This window comes from Papaver somniferum, chromosome 2 (assembly GCF_003573695.1).
Source record: "Papaver somniferum cultivar HN1 chromosome 2, ASM357369v1, whole genome shotgun sequence".
Taxonomy (NCBI): domain Eukaryota; kingdom Viridiplantae; phylum Streptophyta; class Magnoliopsida; order Ranunculales; family Papaveraceae; genus Papaver; species Papaver somniferum.
This window is the reverse complement of record NC_039359.1, coordinates 185619117-185644554: the sequence shown is the minus strand read 5'-3', so window position 1 is coordinate 185644554 and position 25438 is coordinate 185619117. Positions and strand designations below refer to the sequence as shown.

General features: G+C 37.8%; 1 long non-coding RNA gene across 8 annotated transcripts; it reads right to left on the bottom strand.

Moving 5' to 3' along the window:
• Positions 1 to 7732: 7732 nt before the first annotated feature.
• Positions 7733 to 25030, bottom strand: LOC113349995. 8 transcript variants are annotated; one of them, XR_003360537.1, is made up of 15 exons: positions 24939 to 25030; positions 24591 to 24635; positions 23979 to 24101; positions 23722 to 23804; positions 22486 to 23607; positions 21939 to 22221; positions 21765 to 21812; positions 21209 to 21666; positions 21001 to 21052; positions 20780 to 20901; positions 20149 to 20207; positions 19802 to 19942; positions 19661 to 19699; positions 19187 to 19315; positions 18751 to 19016 (listed from the first exon to the last, which is right to left on the bottom strand). It is a non-coding gene; the product is annotated as an uncharacterized LOC113349995 (long non-coding RNA). The 8 variants fall into 8 exon arrangements; XR_003360539.1 differs by adding an exon at positions 7733 to 7797 and having other exon boundaries at positions 18921 to 19016; positions 19802 to 20901; XR_003360535.1 differs by having other exon boundaries at positions 18748 to 19016; positions 20149 to 20901.
• Positions 25031 to 25438: the final 408 nt, after the last annotated feature.

The window sequence follows — 25438 nt, the reverse complement described above, 5'->3', positions numbered from 1 at the left end:
TAATTGTCGTTCCTTCACCAACCGGTCAAATTAAGACCCTGGTGTACGCTCACTCGATCAATTGGGCATCACATGGACGTCCGTAGTCCCATATGGTTGATCCCTCCTTCGCTCATGATCTATTTTCAGCAATTCGTCAATTAATGAGCAATTGATCAAAATTAGGGTTTCGAACAAACGCTCCACGAATCATCATTCTGAGCAAGTTCAAACACTAAATAAATTTATGTTGATCCATCAAAAAATACATGGATTAATTATATAATATTCGGTAGCCTACAAATATTTTAATTAATATTTTATTTGGTCACGCACCAATAAATAATTCGTCGAATTGGGCAATACTTGCTTAATTACTCGAATATTGATCCAAGTATCAATATTTAGTAATTCGTCGACTTGATCCAACTATCAATGTTCAGTAATTTGTCGAATTGAGCAATACTTGCTCAATTGCTCGAATGTTGATCCAACTATCAATGTTTAGTAATTCGTCGAATTGAGCAATACTTGCTCAATCGCCCAACTATCAATATTCAGTAATTCACAATACTTACTCAATTGCTCGAATATTGATCCCACCATCGATATCCAGTAATTCGTCGAGCAATACTTGCTCAGTTACTCGAATGTTCTACTGAGCAATTCATTCATGCTCAATTCAACAAAACCTAAACTCATTTTCTAACCAGTCAACGTGACTAATCAAATACACGTCTGTCATGCAGACTCCACGATTCGTGAGACATCAATCATGTCAGATGGGGGATATCAATTAGGGTGTTGGTCCGGCGGCTTACGACACGTGGATTCATCCACGATGAGAATGTGAGTAAGTTGTGCAACAGTTGAAGGAGTTAGAAAAGTAGTGGGTGGATGGTTAACCAAGTCTCCGCATGACGTGGAACTGGTTTCACCACGATCTTCCACTTTCTCACTCTTTCACTCAAGAAACCGTCACACCTACAGGGATCAGGGTGTTCATCATTCTTGCAGTATAAATAAGTGCAAATCGAGGACAACCGATCATTATCATCATTCGTCAACAATTCGATAAAAACTTATTCACAGAACTCAACTTCAGCAGTTCATCAATTTGCAGAAACCTTCAACACATCCACAATCCTTGATCGTCATTGATCCCACACAATTCTCAGCTTCCCTCATACAGATCAACCCATCTCCCTTTTTGTGACCGAATTGACTCTAGAACAACCATTGACTTAGTTTAGGCCGGAGTCTTACAGATTGATCTCTCAAATCTAAGCACTCCCTTTGCAGTGCATCTGTGTGAAGTTCAGCAGTTTGCTCGGTCGAGGAGTCTCGTCCGCACGCTCGACTCTGCACTTTCCTAAAAAACCAGCAAATTATTTTTCCCCATCAACAGATTGGCGACCACAGTGGGAGATTAATCTCTCGGTTGCAATCTCAACTTTCACAAAATGGTTGATCTTAGGTCAGGTTCACTTACAAATCCTAACACAAACAACGCTAGCACTAGAAACAATGATGGTACTCCAGAAACCACTCCAGCTTCCAACACCGGTGTTGTTGATACTACTACTCCTCAAACTAACATTAGAGACCATCCCCTGTTCGGCCGCTCTCCCGAAGAAATCATAGAAAATCCACCTACCATAGTTGATCTTATGAAGGAGAAGAGAAAAGCCAAAGGAACATCTTCGACCGCTGATCCTGAAGTTACTCCAATCCGTGTAGCAGATGATGATGAAGTCCACAAGGCTGCAGACAACCCACCAATGAAGGAACCTGCAAGCTTCATCAACCGTGAGGACCTGGAACGCTTCATGGAGGATCGAGGAAAAGACAAAACACCATATGTTCATCGTCATCAACCTCCATATCTTGCTGCACAAAGAATTCCTCTCCCGAAGTGTTACACCTCTCCAACGTTCACTATGTACAACAGAACGGGGAACGCTCGAGAACATGTCTCTTGATTACTGGAAGCACTAGGCGAATCTGAACACAACTATGTATTCCGTCTGAAGGAATTCTCGAAACCTCAGACAGGTCGAGCATACACATGATACAAAAACATTGCACATGGGAGCATCACTGGTTGGGGAGAAATGGTTAATGCTTTCTACCGGAAATACTTCTTCGTCTCAGAGAAGATTACTTTCTCCGACTTAGGAAGAATGTCTCAGAATAGCAATGAACATCTGAAAGATTATGTGAAGAGGCTCAGAGTACAAGCTTTGGATTGTCACCCGAATGTCACTGAACAACAACTGGGGGACTTGTGCATCAATGGAATGATCCCGGTCTAAAGAGCCCTGCTGGAAAATTTCTGGTTCCATACTTTCTCAGAGCTTCATGAAGCAGCCAAACGATCAGCGACTACTGCACTTGCTTTACTGGAAAGAGCAAAGTCTGCAAGGTCGAGGAACCTCAAAGCAGCCAACTCCTAGTCAACAATCAGTACAATCTCCAGCCTTTAAAAAACTTTGTTGCTGAAAGGAATGAAAGGAAAGCGGGAGACACAGAGTGGTTCTCCAACATCCCAGGCTCCTCTGAAGGCGCGAAGAAAAGATAACCAATCCTGAATTGCACAAGCCTCGACCTGACATCAACGAATGGGGAAATGATCAGATAGACTCAAACTTCTCTCTTTTCATGAAGGAGTGATCTAGTTACTGGAAGTCTGGGTTCAAGATGGTGCAATCAAATTGTCGTTCGTCGGGAGAGATCCGACTGAAGAAGAAACGGAGAATCCCAGGTACTGTCACCTTCATAGGTTCATCAATCATCCAACAAGTAACTGCAATATTTTGAAGCACATCTTCAAATAGAAGGTTGATCCACAATAGATTCAACTGGGGACTGAAGTACAATAATCCTCTCCCAATCAGAACCTTTACACTCTCTGAACAACCAGTCAAAGAAGCATTCCAATCGTTGATCAAGCATATATGTGAAATTGTTCTATTTGTCTAAGGCACAAAGGAAAGACATGTTCACAACATCGAATTACATTGTGTCAGACGTCTATGCATCCCAGAAATACTCCTTGAACCTTCATCCACAGACAAGGAAATGTTCGACTGGGGACTGCTTACCACAGTCCATCTCAGAGGAAATGGATTCTGAAGAATGTTGATTGATGCTGACACCACCATCAACATCATTCCACTGAAAACCCTCAGAGTCGCAGGCATAACTCGACGAGAAGCTACTCGTGATCCCATCTCAATCAGAGACATCGAAGGAACGCTCGGAAATACTTATGGCTACATCGCTCTCAAAGTTAACATAATTTCAACCTGGACATAAACCAAGTTTCACATAATCAGGAAGATCCAAGATATGACATGTTCTTCAGATGAGCGTGGATCCACTCTGAAAGATGGGTACTGACAGAGCGCCTTTGGTTGAACATCTCTCCAACGAAGAAAGTTCTAATCTAGAAGATTCGGCGGACGTTCCATCATCAGAGCACTTGGGGGAATTTCGAACTTTAACGAGGTTGAAGCAAGAACCTGCAAAAGATGCATTGACATTCATCAAGAGGTTTCGCCCTCAGGAAAGTCTCATTCCTCCCATGTCTATACCATTTATTTCGTCACATGCTACCCTAGCATGGGGACTCAATTCTGTTAGAAACTCTGCAAGACGTTATGAATGGTAACTTCACCGTATTTTTATTTTACCAAGTGGTTGAATCTGATATTTCACCGAATCGAGCACCGAGACGTTCATCACTGAGATGATGTCCAAGCATGGTAAAGAACACTTTGGGCGTTTCTCCATAACCTTGCAGGAGTGTCCATGTGTGCCACAAAATCAGAAAGTTCTGATGTTTGCACAAGTGTTGAATCCCACTACCACAACGAAAGGAATGCTGAATCAACAAAAGATAGTTGGGGCCGAGACGATCAAACCTAAGACATGCTCAAGGGATATGACGCTTTAGCGCTTAGGCATCTAAGAAGCTTTCAAATTGTACTCCCAATCAAAGATTACACCTTCGATAATGGCGCCTCTGGCTTCAACACAAATATCTCGACATTGATTCAACACCAGCACGATCAAAGTGTAACTGAACTACAATCGATAAGTGTTCATTATCCCATGATAAGATTTCTGAAGCAGATGCAACATCATTCATACATGAATGGTACTAACTCCTTCAACATACACTGAGAAACCTGAGGTGATTCCGTGAAACTTCATCAACTGGACTTCTCTACATCACAAGCCCTTGCACGACTGAGGAACTTCTTCTCATCACATAAAATCATGGTTCTAGCCTTTTCGGTCTCTGGAGTAACTTCGAACCGGCATCAACAAGGATATCTGGAGGAACTCCATCCATGGTCTCGGCATCAACAAGAATTTATGGAGAAAATTCAATCGTGATCTCAGCATCAACAACGGTGTCATGAGCAACATCCTCGCTTCATCAATTAATCATCCTATGAAGTATTGCTCGATGAAGCAGACTTCTCCAACCACTAATGATTCATATCAAGGTGTGTAGACATGAAATATTTTTACATGAAAGTCTTTCCGAAGCTTGCAAGACGGGCGGGCACAATCCCAAGTCTTCTACAAGATGTTCTCAGCACCTCTACAAATGAGATACAACACACTTCAGGCCATGGGTTTACAAAAAAGTACCAATGGGTGAGGAATGAGACAATTCTTCCTCAATGAAATATGTTTTTCTATGTCTCTACTGCAACATACCAAAAGGGCACGTCAATCAGACATACGAGCAGAAAGATATGGCTTCTACATTCAGGTTTATGGAATCTGAAAATTTGCACGGGATTACAAGTTATGAATATACATGCGTCATTGACTGACCTCTACAACTCCAAATTGAGTGATTATTTTCTCATGTGATAACTTAGTCTCTTAGCTTCATAATTTGGGGTCAATCATCAAATTCCGACGTCATATGAGGTTCCTACAGCTTCCAGAGCATACAACATGTAAGCAGCAATTCTTAGATGGGATTCATAACTTCCACAGTCGATCGGTGTCCACCAGGTCTTTCCACTAAGTACTTCATCAAGGTACCTCCAACTTCGACCACTTAGGTCTTTACATCAATTTTTCTACCTGGGTCCTCTATCCAAGTCTTTCCAAAAGAAGAGAAAACGAAAAGGAGAGATTTTAAAAAATACTGGGGACTGACGGTCCACTGATCATGACGATAAGTTTCACAGCCCAAGACCCGTGGCACCGAAATTTCATGTGATAATCATCTATCATAAAAGGAATGCTACCACCAGGACATGCAACCACGGTCATTACATCACCCCCTCTTGAGAGCAACCTCAGTTATGGTCTCGTGACCAGGGTTTCAGAAGTGATGTTTCTACGGCTGACAGAAGCAAGATGGCACTGCAAGCACCATGCTCATGTATCAATCAAGGGGTCCTGATCTCAAATGAATCAATGATATTAAAATCCTTCACCAACCATTCAAGACACAACAGGATTGTTTTACAACAAGCTCGTCTGAGATGATTTTACACTGTCCTGCACAAAGCAGCAAGCTGGGAAAATTTGGTGAAGAATCTAGGGGTGGGACATATACCATTCTCTTCGTATGGATTTCATCTACAACATATCCAAAATACACATCATTTGGATAAACGAGCAAAAAGATGTGTCCAAAACTTTAGATTACATGACAGCTGAAAATTTTGTGAAAACCTTCTGGAAGTTTACTGTTTCGTCGATTTCGGCCCTTAAACGTGCTCAAAAATCGAAAAGCATCTGAGATGAAGCTTGGAAATTTTCTGAGGATGAAGAAACATAGGTAGATCACGAAAATCCGACATCGGACGAAGATTCTACATCATTTTCAATGAAGACCTGAAATCTGAATTTTCTGATGACGAATTATGACGAAATTCTTCATTCATCTACATATGAATCAGAAGCTACGCCTTCCGCGCGAGATCGGACTTCATCTTTAGCCGCTAGTCTTATTTGTTGAAGCCGGCGGCGTTTGCTGATAAGCTGCAAGCCTTTCATCTTCAGCTTTCCTTTTCAGTAATAACTCATCTTGTCCCTGCTTCTCTTCTGCATCCGCTAAAGCTAAGAAAGCGTTGATTCCACCACGGACGACTCCCAGATGATGATCGAGAGACATACAATGTATCAGCTTTACCGCGTCTCTGAAAGGTTGGTTCACCTCGGCGTGAACATCTGCAGGAGTCTTCATCTTTGACTTGATATTTCTGGAGCGTTCCCCGGAAGACCAGGAGGCTGGTTGTAACTGGATTATCTGAGGCGAAAGGCATAGAGTCATGGATGTACCAATAACAAACACGCAACAAAAATGGTAACCATCCAACTCTTACCTATTTACAATTTCACTAGATGTAGTGATCATAATCTCGAGAATTTGTTCGCTCGTTCAAACCTGCAAAGACGAACAAAATTCGTTATTCAAAACCATAACGTGATTTTCATAAAACTGTGAACAATTCACGAAATTTCCGTAATTGAACAATACACATAATTTTCACCGTGTGAGCGACTCCCACCGAGTGAACACTCATTGGTTTTGTGCATACACTGTCAGATCACAAAATCCATACAAACAATATTTTATCAAAAATTGTTTACTTCTAGCAATTGCTGAAAATCAAAATTTGATTTCATATAAATTTTCACTGTGTGAATATTCACTGGTTTTTCAAAAATTGGACAAACGTCCATTCTACAATTGTGAAAGCTCACATACAAACATTTTTTTCACCGTGAATAATTGTATACTTTCAACAACTGTTCAAAATCAAAACATTGATTTTACAAAAATATATATTTTAACGTGAAACTTATGTAACTTTGAAAATATATGTATACAAGATCTTTTCATGCCCGTGCAAATGCACGGACTAGGGTCATAAAATTGCTTCCCGGTTTTTAGATCATTAGAAAAGGATTTAATTTTAATGAATTTCATCTTTCATTAGAAATTCCGAGCTCTTAAGGTCATTTAAAACACAAAATTAAAAATCATATAATCTTGCTTCAAAATAAAAAACCAAAAAAAAAAAAAATATATAATCTGCCAAATAAAACATGATACATTAAGTTACAGGTCCAACGTTAAACCCTAGAATAATAGAATGGCAAAGCTAGATAGAATAAGCTTCACTCTGTGGCATATTTTGAGTTGTCACATAACACAAACAGATTACAATTATCAAGTTCATGCGATACAGGCATCTGCACCCGTGATATTGCATTTTGTATAGTCGACTGAACAACGACCACTTTTATTAGAATAGAAGCCATAGCAAATACTGATCAATGACTACTTAGTGACTCTCCTACTGAAATTTAATAATAGAAACTATCTCCCTCTCTAAAAAAAATGGCACCTGCAGATATAACCTCATGATTCCATTTTGTAACATTCATTTTACCTTTTAATGACCAATACCTTGATGAAACTGCATAACATACATTTCATGAGTCCCATAGCTACCTTTACAAAACAAGACATATAACATTATCGTTGGATATGCAAATTACACACGGATAATATGTGAGACAGGTGGGAGTGAAAAGTAATGCAAAGATACACATACAACATATAATTGTGAAAGCTTACCTCATTGTTCTCATTGCAGCTTAGTCTGCAGTCTGAAACGTCAAAAAAGCCAACATAAACTTAAAGGAAAAACTCAAAATTAATTCAATCACAAAATCGTCATTATTCTGCATCTAACTTTCTGTTACAGACTTGATGGAGCATTCGGTGTATCTTTGTGGTTTCAATTGGGCTTCGTCTCACAACCACACCTGCAAACATAATGACAACTTCGTTAAACTAAGATTCACTGAGATTTTTTTACTATTATTCAAAATTCACATCAACACAATACTACATTGAGAATAGATTTAAGATTTAACATTTGTGCCTGATATGAATCCAGCCTGGGTGTGGTAATTTCACTGGGTGGTTGCTGTCTGTTGGGAGCTGCTCCTTGTCAAGACTGACTAGTAAGTATACGCTAGGCCTAAACTTTCGTAGTCTTCCTGGAAATTCCTTAAAAAAACATACTCCTACAACAAATATTTGATTCAAAAATACTTGTATGCAAGAGAAATAATTACATATGCATATGTCTATCGTGCTTTACTGTTCAAATCAAAATGAAAGCGAGTTAAACAACTAAAATCTTGTTTCTCATGTATTTATTCGAAATCGAAAGAAAAGGTAATGAATCTAAAGAAAGGGTACAGGGTTTAAAAGATTTATGTCTTTCAAAAAATTTATTTATCAAACTTTTTGCACGCAAGATAGAAGATTTACACCAATTGGATGAAACTAACCAAATTGGTAAGTTGTTGCTCAAACCGGTCCCTAATATAAATAACAATTATCTGGGGTTCGGGAGATTTCTTCTTCTATAAATTTGGTAAATCAAAAAAGAAGAAGAACACAAACACATATTTAATTTAAAACCTGAATTTAAAAGGAAGAATGAGAGCAAAACCTGAACACTAATGACTTTGGTTCACAATAATTCCGTGAGAGGTTTTCTAACCCTAATGAAATTGATTACCTTACATCGCACTGTTTCTCTTCAGTCTCGCCTAGACCGGATGTTGTTGGTTATGTCTATCCATTACAAGTCTTACATCAGACCTCAATCTAATGATTCTTTAGGGTATCTAATGGACTGAAGAGGAAGATAATTGTGCCTGATACAACTTTGGCATTGTCAATTATTCTCTGTGAAGGGAAATCTTTTTATACAAATTGATGAAGAGGTGTGTTTTCGTATTCTTGGTATACATAATGACCAACAGTAGCGTCTTTCCATCATCAGTACAACCACAATAATTTAGTGTCTTTTCGTAAAAAACATCAGAATTTGCTAGCACAAGACGTATCTTTTCGGAAAAGAAACTAATCTGTTTGTATCTTACACGTGACTTACTTTTATTGGAGAAAAATATCAGGGTTGTTGTGGTTCCGCGATGTCAGCAAAATCATTCTCCTTTATATTAAGAAGAATTGATATTTTTGTTCCCTCTCACGAGCATCCGTCTTTGAAACGAGAAGTGTATTTTCAAAAATTTATGAAAGCTCACATATCGAAAATAAATTTTTCCATGAAACCTCATAAACAAAATTTTCTCTACTGCAACTAGACCATGTCTACTCAATAATATATGTATCTCTTTTATGTTAGGGATTTTTGCTCGTTTCTTAAACTATTGAACAAACGTGCATACGTATTCTCAAAAGCAACAAATTTCATAAAACCTACGTATACATACTTGCATGAAATTTTTGTGTTTTGAACAACTCATGGAAAATTCATGAACTAATAAAAAAAAATCAGGAAACTGGTCGGACAGTCGTCGATCGCCGGTGACTGAAAATTCCGGCGTGATTTTTCTTCCTCCTCCTGATGCTCGGGTGTGAGGGTGATGAGAGATGGTCGGTCAGGTTAGAAATTTTTTTTTTTAAGGTCTCTTCCCTTTTATATTAATTTTATTTCTAAAATCTAATAAAACGTGGGTTTCCTTTTTTGGGCTTGGGTCCATAAATCCTAAAACGACCAAAACTAGACTTTTGACCGGCCAAATCAGCGATGCTTCATCTCTCCGTGCTCACGGAATCACACTTTATCACACTATCAGGGTCCTCACCCGAACATTTGCTCGTACATGACACCATTGAAGCAAATTGAGGATTCTGAAAATACCTTTGTACGACTGAGTTCAACCGCTGGTCTCGTCGATTGAAAATCACCATTTAATGCTTACTGCGGAACATGACTGTCCCTCACTAAGCAGGGGACTTAATGTAGATGGTGGATTTTCAACAAAGGACAAAATCGTAAAATCATGATACTGCATGTTTCTGACATGGCTTTCAGGCATGTGATGATTCATATTTTACGATCCATGGTGAATTTGTTTTCGAAAGGCCTCCACTAGCTGAGCATTCGATACCTCGCATTTCATCAAGCCCTCTATGTAGAATAACATAATAGGGCGGTTCTCCGTAAGATTGAGAGCATCAAGTCCTTCAGGACGTCGGTGATACGCACTGTTCCCTGACTACATGAGAGAGACCCCCCTCTACATAGAAGAACGATTGGGCGGTTCTCCGTAAGATTGAGAGCAATAACGCCTTCAGGACTTCAGCAACACTCGCTGTTTTCTGACTATGCACCTTTCAGAACGGGTATGACGCTTTAACTGGCTAATATCCCTTCTATAATTCTACCATGACATTCACCACTGAATTCCTAGAAGATAATCTATTTTATCTCATTACTCCGATTTCATGATCGAATCCACGGCTGATCTCATGAAATGGTAATAAATACTTTTATTACTCTGATTCTATAGTCGAATCCACGATCCCATGGAATGGTAATACTCGTTTTATTATTCCGAATTCATGGTCGAATCCACGGCTGATCCTGTGGATTGATAATAAAAAACTACTCACTTTTATTACTCAGTTTCATGAATCATTCTCCACTAAATTTCATAAATTAGTAATAAATACTCGACAATCGGGCATCGGGACTACCACTGAGTAAGCCCCATAAAACGGTGCAAGTGTACTCGACAATGATGCACGAACGAGCACCCAAATGCGCGAACGAGCATCCAAAATATGGGCAAATGAGGAATCCTGCAGAAAATAGGAGAGAGAAAATAATAACATTAAAATAATGGAGAAGCGCCCATGGGCCGGGCCCACCGGCCGGCCGTGGCCGGTTCCATGTTTCCTCCATTATTTTTCCTTATTTTGTTATTTTCATGTACTCATGAAGACTCCTCCATTCTAACAACTTTCCTTGTTTGAGCAAAACTCATGTTTTCTCCATATTTTCATGGTTTCTCCATATTTTCGTGGTTTCACGAAGAAAAAATAATAATATAAAATAGGGAAAGGTGTTACGAGTCCGAGCAACTTAGCCGATCGGACATGCCCTAGCCGTGGCCGGTCCCACACCTTCCAATCCCTAACCTCTCATAAATTGTTATTTTTCTCATCTTGTGAAACTTCTCTGTTTCAGCAAAAATCATGGTTTCTCCATATTTTCTCAAATATTGCTCAAACCATAAAAAAGCCAAAAGTCAACATGGTCACATGACCGACTAGGATACTCATGAAAATATATTAAAAAATATTATTTTAATATTCACAAAATATTGATCAAACGGGCATACTTGCCCATTCGATCAAAATCGAGAATTCCAATCAAAGATCGAACTCTTCTAAAAATCCAAGATATTGCTCAAACGCACATAAAAAAATGCCGAAACTCTCAGGACTGGGATGCACGCATTATGGTGACACGAGCATGCTCCCTTGACCGACCAAGGGAGTCTCTAAGGCATGCATCGAGCCGGTCCCACACGTTTTCACAATTTTGACCTAATTTGCGCAATTGCTCATATTGGGTCCAAACTCTTCCCAACCAACTTGGATTTTGCTCGAACGCCCACCAGCTGTCCCACGACCACCAAGGGTCTGTCTCATGCCATCTTGGTCGGTCCCTCACTTTTCCATAATTAGGTTTTATCACCTAATGCTCAATCGAGCACTATTTCAATAAATGATGAAACCGGCATCTAATTGTCGTTCCTTAACCAACCGGTCAACTTAGGACCCTGGTGTATGCTCACTCGAGCAATTGGGAATCACATGGACGTCCGTAGTCCCATATGGTTGATCCCTCCTTCGTTCATGATTTATTTTCAGCAATTCGTCAATTAACGAGCAATTGATCAAAAACTAGGGTTTCGAACAAACGCTCAATAAATCATCATTCTGAGCAAGTTCAAACACTAAATAAATTTATGTTGATCCAGCAAAAAACACGCGGATTAATTATATTCGGTAATCTACCAATATTTTAATTAATATTTTATTGGGTCACGTCACCAATAAATAAATAATTCGTAGAATTGAGCAATACTTGCTCAGTTGCTCAAATATTGATCCACTATCAATATTCAGTAATTTATCAGTAATTCGTCGAATTGAGCAATACTTGCTCAATTGCTCGAATATTGATCCAACTATCAATATTCAGTAATTCGTCGAATTGAGCAACTATCAATATTCAGTAATTCGTCGAATTGCAATACTTGCTCAATTGCTCGAATATTGATCCAACTATCAATATTCAGTAATTCGTCAAGCAGTATTCGCTCAGTTGCTCGAATTCACAATATTCGAGCAATGTCTAACATGTTCCATTGAGCATTCGATCACTCATGCTCGATTCAACAAAAACCTAGACTCATTGTATAACCAGTCAACGTGACTAATCAAATACACGTCTGTCATGCAGACTCCACGATTCGTGAGACATAAATTATGTCATATGGGGGATATCAATTAGGGTTTTGGTCTGGCGGTCTAAGGCACGTGGATTCATCCGTGATGAGAATGTGAGTAAGTCGTGCAACGGTTGAAGGAGTTAGTAAAGTAGTGGGTGGACGGTTAACCAAGTCTCCGCACGACCTGGAACTGGTTTCACCAAGATCTTCCACTTTCCCACTCTTTCACTCAAGAAACCGTCACACTTACAGGGATCAGGGTGTTCATCATTCTTGCAATATAAATAAGTCCAAATCAAGGACAACCGATCATCATCATTCGTAAACAACTCGATTAAAACATATTCACAGAACTCAACTTCAGCAGTTCATCAATTTGCAAAAACCTTCAACGCATCCACAATCCTTGATCGTCATTGATCACACACAATTCTCAACTTCCCTCCTACAGATCAACCCATCTCCCTCTTTGTGACCGAATTGACTCTGGAACGGCCATTGTCTTGGTTTAGGCCGGAGTCCTACAGATCGATCTCTCGAATCTAAGCACTCCCTTTGAAGTGCATCTGTGTGAGGTTCAACACTCGTCTGCATGCTCGACTCTTCACTTTCCTAAAAAACCAGCAAACTGTTTTTCTCCATCCGCATTGGTGACAACTCTATCGATTCTTTCAAGATAAAGATTCCTCAAGTCATATGCAAAGGCCCTTCCGTTTAATCTAATAAACTCCTTTTCCTGGTTAGATCAATCTATCCAATAACTACAAAAGCAGTTAAGTTCAAATTCACAATCAATCAGTATAGATCTCAACGAGAAACTATAAAGCGATGACGATCTCACGCAATTAATCAATCGAATAAATCCAATTTTAGTTGGATCCCAGCCGATCAAGGTTTGTGCACACACAAAGATATGAGAACTAATAAGAATTCTTCTTCTCTTCAAATCTTCTTTAATCTTCAATAATAACCTGCACAACACCACTTTAATCTCTTGTGATCAATCACACACATAACAGAGTCTGTTAGCAATGTATTATCACAAGATGTCTTTAGATCTAACAACAGTTCTAAAGATCCCATCGATACTTCGATCTACTTTGAGTGAATCTTATATCAGAAGAGAAGATTCTCAAGAATAAACAAACTAGGTACAATCAAAGTTTCAACAACCGTTAGTCAATCAAATCAATCAAAAACTAATAATATTACAATTATCTAGTTTCCCACCAACGGTACTCGTAGATCTCCCACATAAGTCTTTAAACGAGCGGTCGTAAGATATTTCACCTAATTAGGATACTTTCCTCTCCGAATAGACGACTCCACCAGAAACAATAAAAAAATGAAGTTTGCCCGGCTCTTAGGATAGTTTGATAGAAATACAAACTTATGGAGGGTTTGTTTACAAATTCTTGGATTTATGTAAATCCCTTCGCGTGTTTGGTAACTCATTTAAAATTTCTCGGATTCATAGAGTTGTCTTGTTTTAAAGTCCATATACTGTTTGGTATTACCCTCGGAATCTTAAAGTTGTATATATATAAGATTTAAAGTTAAAAAAAAAATGGGTCCATAAATCTCTTGATAAGTTTCCCAGCAAATCTTAGGGGAAAGGGGTCAGACTCCATATGGAGGATTTGCTGGAAAACTGATTCCCATGGGAAACGTGATTTCAGGGATTTGGAAAACCAAACATATCGAAGGAAACATAATTCCACCAAATCCCATGGACCCATCAATTCCGCCTTTAAAATTCTACATCCAAACCCACCATTAGGTATTTATGGACCAAAGATGTTTGGATATCAAGGAATTTCCAAAACCGAAAATGTTCTCAAGATTTGCAACGAATGACAAAATTCGGTTTTCCTAGTTTCAATGAACGTTTGTCCAATATTTCCGAAATCTCTCAATAGAAAATCTCCAATTAGTAAATGCACATTAGTAATTTTTATTCTCTAGAGATATGCATTTAATTGCTGGTAATTAAAGCATATAAAACCAAAAATCCTAATTAAAAGATCTCAATTTATTTCGGTACATGATCTCCTTGAGTACTAAGGAATATCTTTGAACAATAAATGATAAGAGTTATTGTATGTGTTCAAAGTATGTTGACATCTTTTCACTGTAAATACTTATTCATATTTACATGGATTTACATTCTTGGAATCAGTTATACCACAATTCCAAACAAGTTTGGAATTGGTTGACATGTATTCCAAGATAACTATGTGATTGATCAAATATCAAATCACATTCATGGGTTCAATCGGTTCTACCAATTACTAGGATCGGCTATGCTTAAATATGGAAATAATTGTGATCGGTCACACAAGTTACTAGGACCGGTTACATCACTTACCAGTATCGGTTCCATATTCCTATGGTATTGCTTGTGATTGGTCACACCAGTTACCAATTACAAGGATCGATTACCACAATACTCTGTGATCGGTCACACAAATTACTAGGTTCGGTCACACCAATTACAAAGATCGATAATACCATCACATGGTGATTACTTAGGATCGGTTACACCAATTAATAAAAATCAGTCATACCAAATCATTAGTCAGGCATTGTGATTAGTTATACCAAGATACATAACCAAGGTTAAGAACGGTTCTACCATCTCACACATATTGGTCATCCAAAGACTTGCAATGAATAGTCGAACCAATAAGCCTAATGATTTCCCTTTCGATCCACGAAACAAGTTCATGAATGTACTTCCTTTAAACGAATGTAAAACACTGTTTCCTAGGATGAAATCTTTACCATAACCCATTCACATAATCATAATAGTATATACAAGATTATGTCGATGTCTATTTACGAAGTTCAAAAGATAAGCATTATACTTCGTAGTATAATTCCTTAATACCATGATCATACAATTATGACCATGTCACATCACTAGAGTATTATACGACATGTACAATATATAAAGCTTCGCAATTATGTTTTCAATATAGCACGACTTGAAAGATACGTTAGGAATGAAATGGTTCAAGTCAATATTACTAACCTCAAGTGGAAGGATGATGTCGTCGTTGTAGTTCGTTACTTCTTCACATTCTTCAGGTCTTCGGAGTAATACTTGTATTTCTCAATATTCCTAGACTTTCTAGTCTAACCTAAACGAAGTTGACTCTAATATATAATCGAGCGACTTTAGATGAGTTTTGACACACTAAAATATGACAACCAAACTTGACATGCCAACGCTTGGTGAATTCAACCGAGATATGCTCTAACAACGTGCATCAGTTAGCATTAGTCACTGGTACTTGGAAGTCTTGTCACTTTTTGTTTGTGAAATGATTGTGTATTTTAATAAAATGTCATTCTTAGTATTTACTCTTCTTTCCTTGGCGCAATTGTGGGGCTATAACTGATGAAGTTCCTAATGTTCTAACCAGTTAACTAGTTAACAATCACGACCATATTTATTTTTTCTTGTTTTATGTTGCAGATTCAAACGTCTATGTGCTAGCTCACTTGCAATGGACTCATTTACATTTACCAACGTAACCAAGGATATGTTAATTGAGAACAACCCACACTTCATTAGGCTACATCTCACTTAATCAGAAAAATGTCCAAATTTTGTTTATGATTTTTTGGTACACAACTTATTTGTGATAAGAGATGAGGTTAATACTTGGATTTGTCGTTTTTTGAGGATTAAAAATTGCAAAACAGTCCAACATCTTCAAGCGCAGTCAACACCAGCAGTTACTTGGTCGTACAATAGTGAACCACAAGCTCTTTCAACCTCACCAATTTTCTTCCCACCAGCTACTACTGATTCACGCCACCACCAACTCTACTCCATATAATCCACATCCACAAGTTGGGCAATTGGTTTTAATCGAGTTTGAGTCTTTAATATTAGTTTACTGTTTGAATTGATTTCACTGCTTGGTTAGATTCCATTTTACAATTTTCTTAATTTGAGCTTCAGGTAACATTCTGTGAAGACTGCTATTTGGACTGGGTTGTCTATTGAATAGCGGAAATGGAAAGGTGAATGCATAAGAAGTTCACATGTGCACTTTTTTGAAGTTATCATCTATGTTGCTTTTTTTTTCCTATTTTTTTTGTGTGTTGTTGCTCGTTTATAAACTTTCTTTTGTTAATTGTTTAGTGTAATTGTATTGACGATTAACAAGTAATTGTATCTATTGTTATCGCAAGACTTATTACTCATTGTAAATGGGGGATTTTTGTAAATTTGTTTTTTGTGTCCATGGTTTAGTGACTACATGAAATGTTATGTAACTATAAAAATTTCAGCATAACTTGTTATGCATACTTTTGAAAGTCAGCATAATCTGTTATACATACTTTTGAAATACTGCATATCCTGTTGGAATGTTATTTTTTAGGCGTAACCTGTTATGTACACTTTTTAAAGTCTGGTTAACATGTTATATGATATGTTGGAATGTCATTTTTCGGTATATACATGGTTCAGTGGTTGCATAATCAAATTATTGGGTGCATACACCAAAATATGACCGCATAGTGTGTCAAACCTCCTTTATAATGGCTACATAGTTCATGTACTTTTTTTACTATTATCTTTTGTAAGTGTGTAGGTCGTTGTAGTGGTTGCATAATCAAATTAGTGGATGCATAAACCAAATTAGTGGACGCATAATCAAATTAATGGCTATGTAATGTGTTGTGCATCCTTTTTGGTGGCTGCATAATTCATTATGCATCATTTTTTCTTATTGGAATGTCTTTTTTAGGTATACACATCGTTTTGATGATTTTATTCTGCCGACCGACCGGAGGGCCCGAAGGGAGAGAGTCCCTTTTATGACCACTTTTTTGTAAAATGAAACATACGCAAACGTGCAAAAACCAAAGAGGAGATTTTATGACCACTTTTTTTTCAAATCGAATATGGAGATTTACTTAAGTTTTGTTTATTGTTCATTTATTTGGTCGGTCGGTCAGTATCTTCTCATGCAATTTTTAGTCTGTGGTCATAACAGAATGGCTCCAATTTAATTGGTCAGTGTCATATTATATTGTGTTAGTTAGTCGGCTCACAATAGAGTGTTTAATTAGTTGGATCATAGTAGCCGGAAAGCCGGGATCTACGGCCCTGGCGGTCGAGAAAATTTAAAAGCATATATGGTGCCCAAATATTTAGTTGATCGTGTCATATTATAGTGTGTTAGTTAGTCGACTCACAGTAGAGTGTTTAATTAGTTGGATCATAGTAGCGGGAAAGCCGAGACCTACGGCCTCGGCGGTCGAAAAAATTTAAAAGCAGATATGGTGTCCAAATATTTAGTTGGTCGTATCATATTATAGTGTGTTAGTTAGTCGGCTCGCAGTAGAGTGTTTAATTAGTTGGATCATAGTAGCCGGAAAGCCGGGACCTACGGCCCCGGCGGTCGAGAAAATTTAAAAGCATACATGGTGCCCAAATATTTAGTTGGTCGTGTCATATTATAGTGTGTTAGTTAGTCGGCTCACAGTAGAGTGTTTAATTAGTTGGATCATAATAGCCGGAAAGCCGGGACCTACGGCCCCGGCGGTGCAGAAAATTTAAAAGCAGATATACTGCCCAAATATTTAGTTGGTCGTATCATATTATAGTGTGTTAGTTAGTCGGCTCGCAGTAGAGTGTTTAATTAGTTAGATCATAATAGCCGGAAAGCCGGGACCTACGACCCCGACGGTCGAGAAAATTTAAAAACAGATATGGTGTCCAAATATTTAGTTGGTCGTGTCATATTATAGTGTGTTAGTTAGTCGGCTCACAGTAGAGTGTTTAATTAGTTGGATCATAGTAGCCGGAAAAGCCGGGACCTACGACCCCGCCAGTGGAGAAAATGTAAAAACAGATATAGTGCCCAAATATTTAGGTGGTTGTATCATATTATAGTGTGTTAGTTAGTCGGGTCACAATAGAGTGTTTAATTAGTTGGATCATAGTAGCCGGAAAGCCGGGACCTACGGCCCCGGCGGTGCAGAAAATTTAAAAGCAGATATACTGCCCAAATATTTAGTTGGTCGTATCATATTATAGTGTGTTAGTTAGTCGGCTCGCAGTAGAGTGTTTAATTAGTTAGATCATAATAGCCGGAAAACCGGACCTACGGCCCCGGCGGTCGAGAAAATTTAAAAACAGATATGGTGTCCAAATATTTAGTTGGTCGTGTCATATTATAGTGTGTTAGTTAGTCGGCTCACAGTAGAGTGTTTAATTAGTTTGATCATAGTAGCCGGGAAAGCCGGGACCTACGACCCCGCCAGTGGAGAAGATGTAAAAACAGATATAGTGCCCAAATATTTAGGTGGTTGTATCATATTATAGTGTGTTAGTTAGTCGGGTCACAATAGAGTGTTTAATTACTTGGATCATAGTAGCCGGAAAGCCGGGACCGATGGAGAAAATTTAAAAGCAAATATAATGTGTTAGTTATTCTAATTAGGTGGTTTCCCGTTTCAATCAAGATTGCCAACGTCTCAAAGCCATACATGGTAATGTCTTGCTGATTGCTAAAGCCAAAACTGAAATATGCAATGGTTAAGATACATCTGCCTAAGGACAAACCTTTAGTTACCTGAGTTTCCGATGCAGTCTTCTTGCACACAAATTTCCTTTCTTCCAGGGTGCATTACTTTCATATGAGATCCACGTGTCAGCACCATAACCAGATCTTTACATGAAATTTGTTTAAGAAAAGAATAACCAAAGGTAAATTAGTTAGTTTTACATATGCAAAACGTAAGATAGACTTTTCTGTCCAAACCACTTGGGCCTTGACTTTTTCCTCGTATCGTATTCAAATTTGTAAGCAAACAATATATATCCAGGGCATAAGGGTACCTTGGTTAACTAAGACCACTTTGTCTGAGTGAGCTTGACATGGGAAAGAATCTCAGTGATTCCTGCTAGCCTATGAACATGATCAAATTTCCTACCCCTAGCTTCCGTTATCACTGGTGTAGCCATTTCCTGTAATGGAACCAAAAATTAACTCAATAGGTTATCCAAGCTATAAAAACTACATAAAAGAAATGTCATCTATGATAATGACTTTAATTCATATGGTCCATAACATGTTCATAAGTAACTATCATCTTTATGGAATGCCAAAGCATTGCCAATGGAATCTATTATTGTATTATCATTTATTGCATATTTACTAATAGCCAGTAAAATTTTGCTCATGTATATTCAAATGCTAAAAAGAACCTGCTGGTTGTAATACAATTAGACGTGTTTAAGAGAAACGAAACACAAAACTTTTTCCGAAGGAAATAAAGAAACAAATAGAGATAATCTTTGTTGTCACTTTACCTTAAACTGAGTCAGCCAATAGACCACCAAATTCTTCCTCTAATAATTGCACACGAAGTACCAATAATTATGATTGGTCGGATCATAGTAGTCGGGACCATAAATTTAAAATCTTATAGCAAGGGTTTGACCAATCTTTACCTCAACAACAGCAGCAATTACATTGGGCAGATACAATCTAATCATCCAAAATTCATGGTACTAAATCGAGCAATTTCCTCACTAAGTAATCAAGAACCAAACCGAGAGTAGACCAACTTCCTCCCAATTTGCAAGTGCTGCCTATTTACCACAATATACCAGGTTAAATTTCTTCCCACATTGGGTGTCAAAACATTGCATATGATAATGGTCTTTCTCCTTCGCTATTACGATTAAAAATCAAAACAGAAAAAGACATTTACAGTATACTGTCCTCTAGATTAGTGTTGCAGTATCATTGGGTGTCAAAACATGACCACCCTAATGGTCTTCTCCTTTGCTATTACCTGTAAAGAGTCCTTATTTGTTAATTGAATAAACGGTTTTAATTTTCCATGGATGCACACTGCACCCAAATACAGCATGTCAATGTCAGTAAGGACGAAAATAGTTTTAACAAAAGTCTTGTATGAGCACACAACGACAAATGTACACGGTGCCGACATCTGGTAACATTGTTTACTGAATACATTTCTATGTAGACCCTCTTAGTTATTAGTTTGTTAATTAATAGTTATCCCCGTCTTCGGTTACCACTGCCAACATGGTTGAAAGTTCACCTCTTTGAAGAGGTAGATGAAATGGTCGCACTGATAGTTGCTTTTAGAGCAATGCTAGCTTTCTACAAAAATACATTGCTATGCCATCTGTGGGAGTCGAACCCACAACTACATGGTCCACCAAATTGAGCTAAGAAAGCAGTTAAATTTGATTGCATCCTTCTATTGTGTAAAAATAAGAAATGCAGTCAAGTGATACCTATATATAATGAAAGTAGATTGACAGCCTAAGCTATATAAGAAAAGCATCTACAGTGGCTAAGTATATTTGCAAAAGACTAATCAATTTAAATATTAATATTAATATCCCATTGCTTAATATAGAATAGAATGGTGGTTGTATACAGTAAGAGCTTACCTATGAATCCGAGAGGCTATTCTTCCTAACTGCATCAATATATTAGTACTGCATCTGAACTCACTTATGCTATTGTAGTCAAGTCTAAGGGTCCCGGCCACTCCATGTCTCGATGGTGGTTTCTGCAATAATCTCAGTCAAATTACTACATAGGTACACGCAAAGAATGAAGTATAGTTTCCAAAATCATCAATGAGAGTGAGAGTGGGATCTGTAGGTACCTGGGAGGAGTTTCTCCAAATAGGTGCCGGCCATGGCTATGATCAACAGAACCTGTCAAAACAATCAATGAGAGTGAGCTTTGGGAAAAGACTACATGCGTATAGTGCACACCTAAAAAGGGAATTGGTTGGATACCAGGAAACGTCAGTAATTAAGTTGAACAAAAGCTTTTTCTAAACGATTAAACTTTATTACCGCATAGTTTACCTGCCAAGGGTTTAAAAGTATTAATATTGAAATGCAATGCAATACATCCTTTACCCATCTCCACACACCAATAACGTAAAAGACATTAGGTGACCAGTTGTCTCGCGCATTGAAAGCATATAGGCATTAAGCAAACTGACGCAATGGGCTCCAACGTCATTTTTCCTCGCCAACTTCAATGCAATACCTACTTTCTCTTAGGTAGCACCCTTACGTTCCCTAAATCAGAATTTGTTTTTATAAATACTCTTACAGCTGAATACATATACATCCTTCTCATTAACGCTGCGCTCACATACTCTCCTATCCTCCATGTTGATATCCCCAAGTTCTTTTTAGAATTTGATCATTCATATCCGACGAAAGGTTACGTATTCCCTGGAATGTTCCAAGCTCCATCTTCTATGCAGTCTATGAATGTTGTTGTTGTACCTATTTCTTTCACTCTCAAATCAGCCCTGTCATCCAAAGACAATTCCATATTTCAACAATACCATCTACCATTTATACCATCTATCAACCCCAAAAATTGAGTCTTTTATAAATAACCATTTACCTTAGGTTGCATCCATATTCATTGCTTCTCAGTTCCTGCCCATATTGACTTGAAATATATAAACCAAACGTAAGTTACGCTAGCTTTTTTTTAATACCTCTTCATTTTACAGGAAAAACTGGTATGAGGAAACATTCCATACTGTATCTGTTATTAGGAAACCGAAGTACTTACAAAAGCGTAGCCCAATCAGGATCTTCGCCGTGGGATGCCGAAATTGATGGCGGTCTTTTACCCGGGACAGACACCACTTCTTTTTATAATATAGATTCAGCTAGCATGAGAAACCATCAAACGATGTAATACTGGAAACTCTAGTGCATTAGCAATCACACGTCACCATGGAGTTTCCAAAATTACATAGTTTCATGGCCCCCATTTTCCAAAGCAGCTCCAACAAAACACCCCATGGCAGTGAGTAAACAATCCAAAGCTGGACGAAATTTTCCAAGTTCAACTGATAATCCAAAAACAAATTCAGCTAACATTGTGAACATCGGTCTACACTTGAATGCAGATAATGATGCACATCACTCAAAAAGCTAAGCTAGATCGGTTTCATGTGAACAGAGCAAATTCCAATGCCAACATAAAGAAATTCCGGTCCCTAAAGGTAAAAAATAGTTACATTTTATAAATCTCAAGTTAATTACCACCCCCAATGACATAATGTAAACAGAAGCGACAATACAATTTAGTACCGAGAAAGTCAAAAACTCACCATACAGAAATCATTGTTTGTGCAATGCAGGCAACACAACCCCTACCCCGAGCTGACACCATGCGAAGTAAAAAAAGATAAAAAAGTTTAATGTGCAGACAAATAAAAAATGCCAAACTATTGTGTAATTCAGGACATAACCATTGTCACCATAAAATCATACTAAACAATGATACCTCTTGATCGCACCAACCCAATTCATTATAGGTTCCACCATAGAAAATTGATTAAATTACATATGTCATAGAATTGAAAGAATTAATGCAAACCATTGCCAGCCTTGCGAATTTTACCAAGCCTCTATTGCAACCACAAACATTAATCTCCACAGGCTGGTATAGGTTTGTATTAGGTGAAGAATTCAATAACTACTTGATCCCATAGTACAACTATACTATCACTTGAATAGCCCTGCATGTATAGACGCTTAACCACACCCCCTTAATGGAAAGACATGAATAAATTTTAATTCTAGAGATTTCATGTACATAATCACGATTGAACGGTAAGAAACAATAGTACCTCTAGGCCGTTGCAACCCTATACACACTACATTCCAGCAAATTATCTTGTTAGAAAAAAATACGAAAGAAAAAAATTCCAGTACACGTGAACTGACAAATTCGGTAACAATCCCTTTTGAATTGGCGTTCCCAATGAAGTATTGATGATACTCAAGTCTGCATCAAGTCTTCCACGGTGGGTGGCAGATTCGGTAGGCAAGGAAGCTATACATTAGATACAATAGCATACTCGAGTTAGTTTCAAACAAAGTAGCACTTGACCAATTAAAGTCAGAAAACCGTATCTCATTGGAAGCAACGTTTTCTGCTGTACTTTTTTAAATAGCACTTTTTCCAGTAGGTGTAGAGACTAAAAGTAGATAATAAGACAGACCTCACACCGTCACACAGCCGTTGTTTACCATCAGAGTACTTGATGGCTATATCACTCAGGATTGCTTTATGGTTTAGTATAGACAAACTTTTAGTAAATAAATTACTGTAACTTGAAAATCGATAAGGTAACCGAGGATCATTTCAAGAGGAATTCTGACCAAGTAATAGCAGGCTAGGTTCACATAAGCTATGACACTTTGCCATCCAGCACCAACAGCAACCCCTGCAAGTGAGTTTCAAAGTATCGAATCAATAAAAATTGGGCGTTAAGTTAAGATTTCAATCCTAATTATCATAATTGGTAACCGTATCACGTTAGTTTAGATCGAATTCAGACCTAAGAAACCCCTGCGTAGATAACAATTATAGGGTTTTAGCATGTTTCTTCTTTTCCTTCTGATTCAACTTTGCCCAAAATTTCTGATTCAATTCACAAAAACCCTAACTTAAAATTTCAATTTCCAAAACAAACTAAAATTGAACCCTATAGAATTCTCTATTCTTCAATTAAGAACAAACCCATCACTAATTACTCAGTTTATAATTCAATTCAATAGTCAATTGACAAATCCTAATTTATGTATTCTGATTTACCTTCCCATGAGTTTTAGTCAACCAAAACAATCAGCACAACCATCATCACCCCTTTCTTAAGCTTTATCCGTAACCCTCGATCTCAAAACTGCTCCCGATTCCTTCAAATTTCGCTTCAAAGACCTGGCGAAGAGATTACAGTTGAACCAAAAAAATCAGTGTTTTCTACTTATATGCATTTCGCAGTAACGAATCAGTTGATAGTTAATAACGAATCAATTGTGTGTCACTTCCTTCCTGGGCATCAATCAATCAAAAACGTCAATCAATATTTCTATATACATCTTCTTCATCACTAACAAAAATAATTCAGGATCCTAATTAAGAATTTCTCATATCCATAATGAAATCAGGGATTAAAATTTCTACAAAATAAATCAGGGTTCTTATATGCATTTCGCAGTAACGAATCAATTGATAGTTAATGATGAATCAATTGTGTGTCACTTCCTTCCTGGGCATCAATCAATCAAAAACGTCAATCAATATTTCTATATACATCTTCTTCATCACCAACAAATTCAGGATCCTAATTAAGAATTTCTCATATTCGTAATGAAATCAGGGATTAAAATTTCTACAAAATAAATTAGGGTTCTTTTTGAAACTAACCTCAAAAAAGAAAATCCGTGAAATCATCAGGGATTCTTCAACGACCTATTTGATGATGTTGAAAACAAAATCAGGATTTCCATTCAATTTATTAAATTAAAAAAACCCAAATTCAATGAATAATTAAGCAACTGTGAGATAGAGATCAAAATAAGGTTAACGATCTTGGAATTATAGCAGCAGTATTATCCCTAACCAATAGCTTTGCTTCAATGGCAGAAATTCCTCAGAGAAAGTTCATTAACACCCAACAATATGACCGGAATTTGAAGAGAGAACCTAGAAGAGGGTTTGGTTTCAGAAGAGAATTCAGAAGAATGAAAGAGGTGGCAGACACAGAAGAATTACCTGTGAGATTATAATCGAATCAAAAAATCAGCGATCTCTCCCATGAAACCACGCGAATAAAGAAGAAGAATGAATAGTTGCGCATAGGGTTTATGAGAAAGAAAGAGAATAAGGAGAGGGACCGACGCGAATAAAGAAACCCAGTTATATGAGGCAACCCAATGAACGCACAGAGACATAATCGGACGGCTCCGAACTACCCTCGCCCATCTGTGCAGTCACGAATTACTCCCCCGCGCTTTTTTCCAGGCCACAGAATCTCGAATCCTACGGTCGTCTTTATCCACGACATAACACCATATTTCCTTAATGGAGAGACCAGGTATCACGCCCGACTGCGCTCAACCTCTTGTTGATTTTTTTTCAAATCGAATATGGAGATTTACTTAAGTTTTGTTTATTGTTCATTTATTTGGTCGATTAATCAGTATCTTCTCATGTAATTTTTAGTCTGTGGTCATAACAGAACGGCTCCAATATTTAATTGGCCAGTGTCATAT